Genomic DNA, 7618 nt, shown 5'->3' with positions numbered 1-7618 from the left:
GTCGTTTTTTGTCATTGCCCTACACAAAACCTTTGAGTAGCCATTGATTTCTCTCAAAGTAGAAATAAATAAATACATAAAAGAAGCCCTTGCAATAGTTTACAAGAGCTCATTCGGTCTGTTTTCTCTTCCTCTTCTTACCTTATTCTGCTCCTCTCTGCTCTCACTCTGGTCCAGGCACACTGACCTCACTTGTTCTTGGGTGGGACAGGAATTTTCTTCTCTCAGAATCTTTGTGTTTGCTTTCTCTTTGTCTGCAAGGCACCTTCTTCATTTAATCATGTGGTTTACTCCACCTCAAGGTCTTTGCTGAAATGTCACGTTCTCAGTGACATGACTCCTGACCAGTGTACTTGACATTGCAACAACCACTTTTCCAGCTAACACTCCCTGTCCCTGTCCTCTTAAGGTAATTTATGTTTTCCAAAGAATTTTGGAAAATGCTTATTTGTAATACTACATGTACTACATTTGTTTGTTATTTCTCTCCTCTTCTGGAATATAAACTTCCATGAGGAAAAGGGAGTTTGCTTGAATTAGTCACTGTGTCTCCAGTACCTAGAGAAATGCCTTTTACTAAAATTGCCATCGTACTCAATAAATATTTCATGAACAGATGAATTGATTAATTGAGTGAGTGGGTGCACTGGCCCAGGGACCGCCAAAAGAACACCAGAACTCTTGGCTAGAGAGTCAGCTGCTTATGGGAACAAAAACCGGATTTCTTTTCTGAATGAGGGTATCTCCCAGATGATAGAGGAAAAATCAGCACAGACTTTAGGTCACTTTTGCTGACATTTTCCTGACTAAGCTAATGTCATGTGAATATAGCAATGTGTCAACCTTAAAGAAAATGCAAAGGGGGAAACGGCTCATGGTTTCTACAAAGGCACAGTAGTTGGGGGGCTCTAAACCCCGCTTGGAGAGGTAATATCTTTATAGGCTTTAGGAATAGAACAAGTTGGCATTGGTTTCGCTTGGAGAGGTAATATCTTTATAGGCTTTTGGAAAAGAACAAGTTGACATTGGTGTGTTCTACATTCATTACTAGATTGTACCAGCAACCAAGAGGCCATGACTGAAATGGACCATTAAATGTAGTCCTTTGCAGATTTAACACAAATTATATCACTCTGAAAAGTGCTCGGACATAACTTGGGAGTTAAACATTTGCTGTAAGTGCCACTGTTTATGGTAATGATTGACAAACCATCCTTAGGTTAGATGGGTGTAAGGGTAGGAGTTGTTTTATTAACTGGCAACGTTACTGAATTCTGAAAAATTGCAAATTCTGGTTGTGTTTTAAAACCCATTGGCTAAACATTGCAGTCATGAAGTGGCTGTTTATTGCTCTATGAAGTATACAGTGACAGATATTAAACTGTATTTCTTAGCTCCTTCCTTTCATGACTTGCAGCAGGTATTTCTTTTGGTCAAATATTTGAAATTTAAGGTTCTAACTTTTGAAACCAGCTTGGCAAAATAGTACACAAGCCTTTGTGAGTGCATGGAGAGAAACATTTTGTCTTTCACACCTCACGTTACATCTCACTCCCTTATTTTGGAGTGCCTGTTTTTCTCCCTTTTCACATGAAGAGCAAAGTCCGTGTTGCATTAAAAGAACAATTAAAAGTATTTTTGACACATTTTGTTGTTTTAACTCCGGAAGACATAATGGGAGAATTTGATGTTTACCGGTTCTGCTGTTTCCATGACAGTTAGTAAAGCACAGAGTAACCTTGACTTTTTGATCCAAGCAGATCACACTGCTGTAGTCTCTCCTTACCAAGACTCTGCCATGGGGCAAGCCATCTCACACAGTGATATACATAAGCCTTATTAACCACGACTCATTTTATTCCCAATATTCCATTTGGGACATGCGGAAGATAAAGCTATGAAGCCCAGGTAACTTACCAAGTTTGTAGAGTTGGGAAATGACAGACATCAAATTGGAAGCAGAGCACATAAACAGACACTCTCTGTCCCATTACCGTCAAGTCACTGCCTTCCAGACAGGGTTGTTCAAGAATACACTTAGAGGTCACTCTGATGAGATTTACTTCTGCAAACCTTTGTCAGGACCCACCCTGTGCTAGACACTGGGAGTACAGAGAAGTCTCAAGTCTATACTTCATGTCACACACAGGGAGATGGGATCATGCAAAAAAAAAAAATCAGTAAAAAAGTTCATTTTAAATGTAAAGAAAAAGCATTATTTTTGCATTGGAAAGAGATGAAAGTAATGCTGACTGCCTACCCCAAATTGATTCCTCCCCTCTTGCAATGCTAGCTTTATTGAAGTGTTTATTTACCTTCCACGTAGCTTAGGTTATATCCCCCAACCATCCATGGTATTCATTCTTTCACCTTGTTAATAATTAGTTTAGGCATGTCTAATTCTGGACAACGAGACAGCTATGTGTGGAAATGTGCTCTGGGGGACATGGATTATGGAAAACATTTCTCCATATGTTGGAAATATTTACCGGAGAATTAACTATTTTCTGACAGTGGCTGCTTTGTGTTTAAAATGTTATAACAAGGGGGCCAGCAAGTGGCATGGTTGTGAGAGCGCTGCTTTGTGTTTAAAATGTTATAACAAGGGGCCAGCAAGTGGCATGGTTGTGAGTGTTCTGGACTCCTACATGGTTGACCCTGGTTTCAGCGTCGGACCTGGTGACTTTAGGATTCTAGTGAGCACATGTTTTTTGTGTGCCCAAAATCCTGAGAATGGAAGAGAAGGGACTGTGGCATGGCCATTCCTCCTGGGGAGTGATTTTCCCTCTCTCTGTCTCTGATTAGGGCACACATTCTGTGGCAAAAAAAAAAAAAAATCCTAAGGGCTGGTCCCATAGCCTAGAGCTAAAGGAGTCAGACCCTGCATGGCTGAGTGCAATTCAAATCCAGCCCCTGGTGGTTTGGAAAACATGCTTAGCACATGTACCTGTCTGCCCCTCAAATCCCAACAGGACGGCAAAATGGAGGAGAAGGGATTGTGGCAATACCACACCACGTTGGGAGATGCTTTCTACCTCTCCCTATGTCTTGTTTTTTCTATGTCTCTCTGTCTCTCTCTAGTGAGCACACACACCCTCTGTAACTAAATACACACACACACACACACACACACACACACACACACATTGTATCTATTTTATAGCAGATTTCATTGAGGAGGTAACTTTGGGAAAGGTCATGAAGAATGCCTGAGTGCCTCAAGGTAAAGCAATGGGCAGGGCTTCGCTGGTGGAAGTAACAGTGTGCAAAGGTGCAGAGTCAAGACATTGTGAAAGACAGTTGGAAAATGGCACCTGGGGTCTACAGTGTGACTAGAAACAGGTGTGTCAGGCAGATCATAGAGGCCGCATTGTCAGAACACAGAAACTGGGTAAGTCTTTTCCTTTAGGAGATGAAATTGCTTAGAAGATTTTTTTGAGCAAGGCAGTATCATCATGATGTCTCATCTAGCAATGACTCTGGCTGGAGAAAATGTCAAGTGACAAGTTCACCATTATTAACGTCTCGACCAGAAAATGACCACATGGACATCAGCAGAGTATTAATAATTAACCATGAATTTACTTTATTTTTATTCAGATGTTAAACCTGCTAATAGCTGACGAGATTCCCAACAGAATAATGAAAATAATTTAGACTGTAAATGTACCAAAGTGTCAAAGAAATAAAATAGTCATTTTCCAATCACAGAATTTTGCCAGAAATTCTCTTGAATGAGGAATGTGAAAGAAAATGAAAGATTGACTAGGGAATGCCGTAGGGAATAATTTCTGCTCCATGGAGTCTGCATTCCGCTATGGCTGAGGAAAGGAGCACTCTGTCTTTGTAATTTGGACTATAATTTGGGTTGTGATAGGGTGACACTAAGTGGCTGAAAAAGGAAAGGCTTAGTCAATGGAAATCAAAATAAGAACGAAAAATTACACTGTGGTGACATTTATGACTCCCCAGCAGCAACATGAGAAAATTATATTCATAGTAACTCAGAATCATTAAAAACTCAACTACTAGCAATTTCGTTTTATCTGTGAATCTTAAGATCCTTATAAATGGATGATAAAAATCAACAGAAATTGAATCCCATAAACTGAACTGGAAGATAATATCTTTATTGTTTAAAGTAAACAAAAAGACTAACACTGCATACTCTGGCTCAGAAGTACATTTATTCATAACATTTTTTCCTTCAGGGGTTATTAATAACAATAAGTAATTAAATAATATTTTATCATTTTATTATAGAAAACAGTGTGGTTTTAATGAAATATTTCTGAGTAAATTTACTCAAGTAAATAAATGTCTTCATAATACATAACAAAGATAAGTACTGGATCCCTTCAAATATTTCTCCTTGATCATGGAAAAAGATTTTTTTTTTCTTCTGGCAAACTCTGCAATCAATTTATGCTTTAATTTTCCTTATTTGGGGGGATGATTTTGTATTTATTTATTTAAGTTTTGGCCATAGGGTGCATGTGCTCGCCTGAGAGAGGGAAAGTGAGAAATTGCTCGGGGTGGGGGGGCAATGACTCTGGCTGGAGAAAATGTCAAGTGACAAGTTCACCATTATTAACGTCTCGACCAGAAAATGACCACATGGACATCAGCAGAGTATTAATAATTAACCATGAATTTACTTTATTTTTATTCAGATGTTAAACCTGCTAATAGCTGACGAGATTCCCAACAGAATAATGAAAATAATTTAGACTGTAAATGTACCAAAGTGTCAAAGAAATAAAATAGTCATTTTCCAATCACAGAATTTTGCCAGAAATTCTCTTGAATGAGGAATGTGAAAGAAAATGAAAGATTGACTAGGGAATGCCGTAGGGAATAATTTCTGCTCCATGGAGTCTGCATTCCGCTATGGCTGAGGAAAGGAGCACTCTGTCTTTGTAATTTGGACTATAATTTGGGTTGTGATAGGGTGACACTAAGTGGCTGAAAAAGGAAAGGCTTAGTCAATGGAAATCAAAATAAGAACGAAAAATTACACTGTGGTGACATTTATGACTCCCCAGCAGCAACATGAGAAAATTATATTCATAGTAACTCAGAATCATTAAAAACTCAACTACTAGCAATTTCGTTTTATCTGTGAATCTTAAGATCCTTATAAATGGATGATAAAAATCAACAGAAATTGAATCCCATAAACTGAACTGGAAGATAATATCTTTATTGTTTAAAGTAAACAAAAAGACTAACACTGCATACTCTGGCTCAGAAGTACGTTTATTCATAACATTTTTTCCTTCAGGGGTTATTAATAACAATAAGTAATTAAATAATATTTTATCATTTTATTATAGAAAACAGTGTGGTTTTAATGAAATATTTCTGAGTAAATTTACTCAAGTAAATAAATGTCTTCATAATACATAACAAAGATAAGTACTGGATCCCTTCAAATATTTCTCCTTGATCATGGAAAAAGATTTTTTTTTTTCTTCTGGCAAACTCTGCAATCAATTTATGCTTTAATTTTCCTTATTTGGGGGGATGATTTTGTATTTATTTATTTAAGTTTTGGCCATAGGGTGCATGTGCTCGCCTGAGAGAGGGAAAGTGAGAAATTGCTCGGGGTGGGGGGATGGGGTGAGGTGGGCGCACAGGGATCCTTTTGTCCTTCATTTTCCTCCTGGAATTTTCAGCATGCACACACATGCACCCAACATGATTTTTCATGCCTCTGGGTCTGGGGCTTGAACCATAGTCAGTCAGCCATGTGGGAGTTCAGTGCCTTAACCACCATGTCACCTGCTGGCCCCTAGGAATGACTTTTTATTTTATTATTATTTTTTTTAGAGAGATTTTTGCTCTAGGGCATGTGCACTTATTGCAGAGACAGAGAGAGAGAGAGAGAGAATGAGAAATCAGCTCCCCACAAGAGGGATGACCACACCACAATCTCTTCTCCATTCTCCTCTTGGGATTTGGGGCATACAAGCACATGCACTCAGCATGAGTTTCATATCTCTGGGTCCAGGACTTGAACTATAGTTGACCATGTGGGAGTTCAGTGTCTTAACCACTATGCCATCTGCTGGCCCCTATGGATGACTTCTTAAAAAGCAGCTTCTTTACTTATTTTTTTAGGTTTTTCCATATGGCATATGTGCTTGCCAGGAAAAACAGAGAGAGGGAAAGTGAGAAATTACTCCCCACCTCAATGGGGTTGGTCATGCTGCAGTTCCTTCTCGTCCAGTCTTTTCTTGGGATTTTGACATGATTTCAAGCCACCAGGTCAGTGACTTGAACAGCGGTCAATCATGTAGGAGTCCAGCACCTTAACCACTATGCAACCTGCTGGCCTTAAGCAGCTGTTTTTATCCACTGACAACCAAAAGGACTTCTTAGTCTAAGATGCATGAATTCCTTCATGTTTGCTCATTCAATCATATTAGATTGAAACATATAGAATTATCACTTTTTTATTAAAATAGTAAATACTGTCATTTAAGATTATTACCCACGATTCATTAGGTTCTCGTAGATGACAATGGCCGATAATGTGGTACCTCTGAATACATGAACCTCTCCTGTCATTAGTACTGAGTTCCCCTGGGACCACCCATTTTATTTTGGAGTAATTCTCATAAAATACAGAACTTTTCTTCTGTAAATTGAGATGAAATCTTTCTTTCTGGACCCTCTACAAACTGGTCAAACTGGTTCTAGTTCTGGCTTTTATTGGCAAGGGATCTTTATAAAACTTCTTTTTTTTTTTTTTTTGAGAGAGTTTTTTGCTATAGGGTGTGTGCGCTCACCAGAAAGATAGAGAGAGACAAAAAGAGACAGAGAGACAGAAAGTGAGAAATCACCCCCCAGGGTGGATGGCCACGCTACAATCCCATCTCCTCCATTTTCCTCTCAGGATCTTGGGCATGCACGCATACGTGCCTGGCATGAGTTTAAGCCACCGGGTCCAGGACTTGAACTGTGGTCAACTACATGGGAGTCCAATGACATAGCCATTACGCCAACTGCTGGTCCCAAACATTTTTGTCTTATTTTTAATGGACAAGTAGTAATTTGGGAGGAATGGATGAGGAAAGAAGAGATATTGGTCAGAGGGTGCAAGGTTTCAGTTAGACAGGAGCAACAGGTTCTGGAGATGTGTTACATGGCGTGGTGGTTATAGTGAAGATCATGTACTGTGTATTTCCAAAGAGCTAAAAGAATGCATCCCGAATGTCCTCACCACAGAGAAATGATGAGTATTTGTAACGATAGGTATATTACTTCTGGTTTTTAAAGTCTCGAAACAAATTTATTCCATTTATATATAATTAGTCTTCAGGTATGAGACAATCAACTCAGCACTTATTTCTACTCTGATCTTGTCTTCAATTGACCGGATTAAGTGTTTCAGTTGCTGTACCTGAAATGTGGTAATCTCAAACTGGCGTTTGAAAATACTGGCTACTTGCTCTCGATTTTTTTCTCTCTGAGTGATGTTCTTCTGTTATCACTTCCTGTCTTTCATATTTTCTTGCATTTCTCTAATCGCTTCTTTCACTAATCCTTTCAACCTCAGTGTCCTCAGTACCCCAACCTTAGCCCTTTGCTTTTCACTAGAGGAATCCTAGAT

This window comes from Tupaia chinensis, unplaced genomic scaffold, assembly GCF_000334495.1.
Source record: "Tupaia chinensis unplaced genomic scaffold, TupChi_1.0 Scaffold000515_1, whole genome shotgun sequence".
Taxonomy (NCBI): domain Eukaryota; kingdom Metazoa; phylum Chordata; class Mammalia; order Scandentia; family Tupaiidae; genus Tupaia; species Tupaia belangeri.
This window is presented reverse-complemented; position numbering follows the sequence as displayed.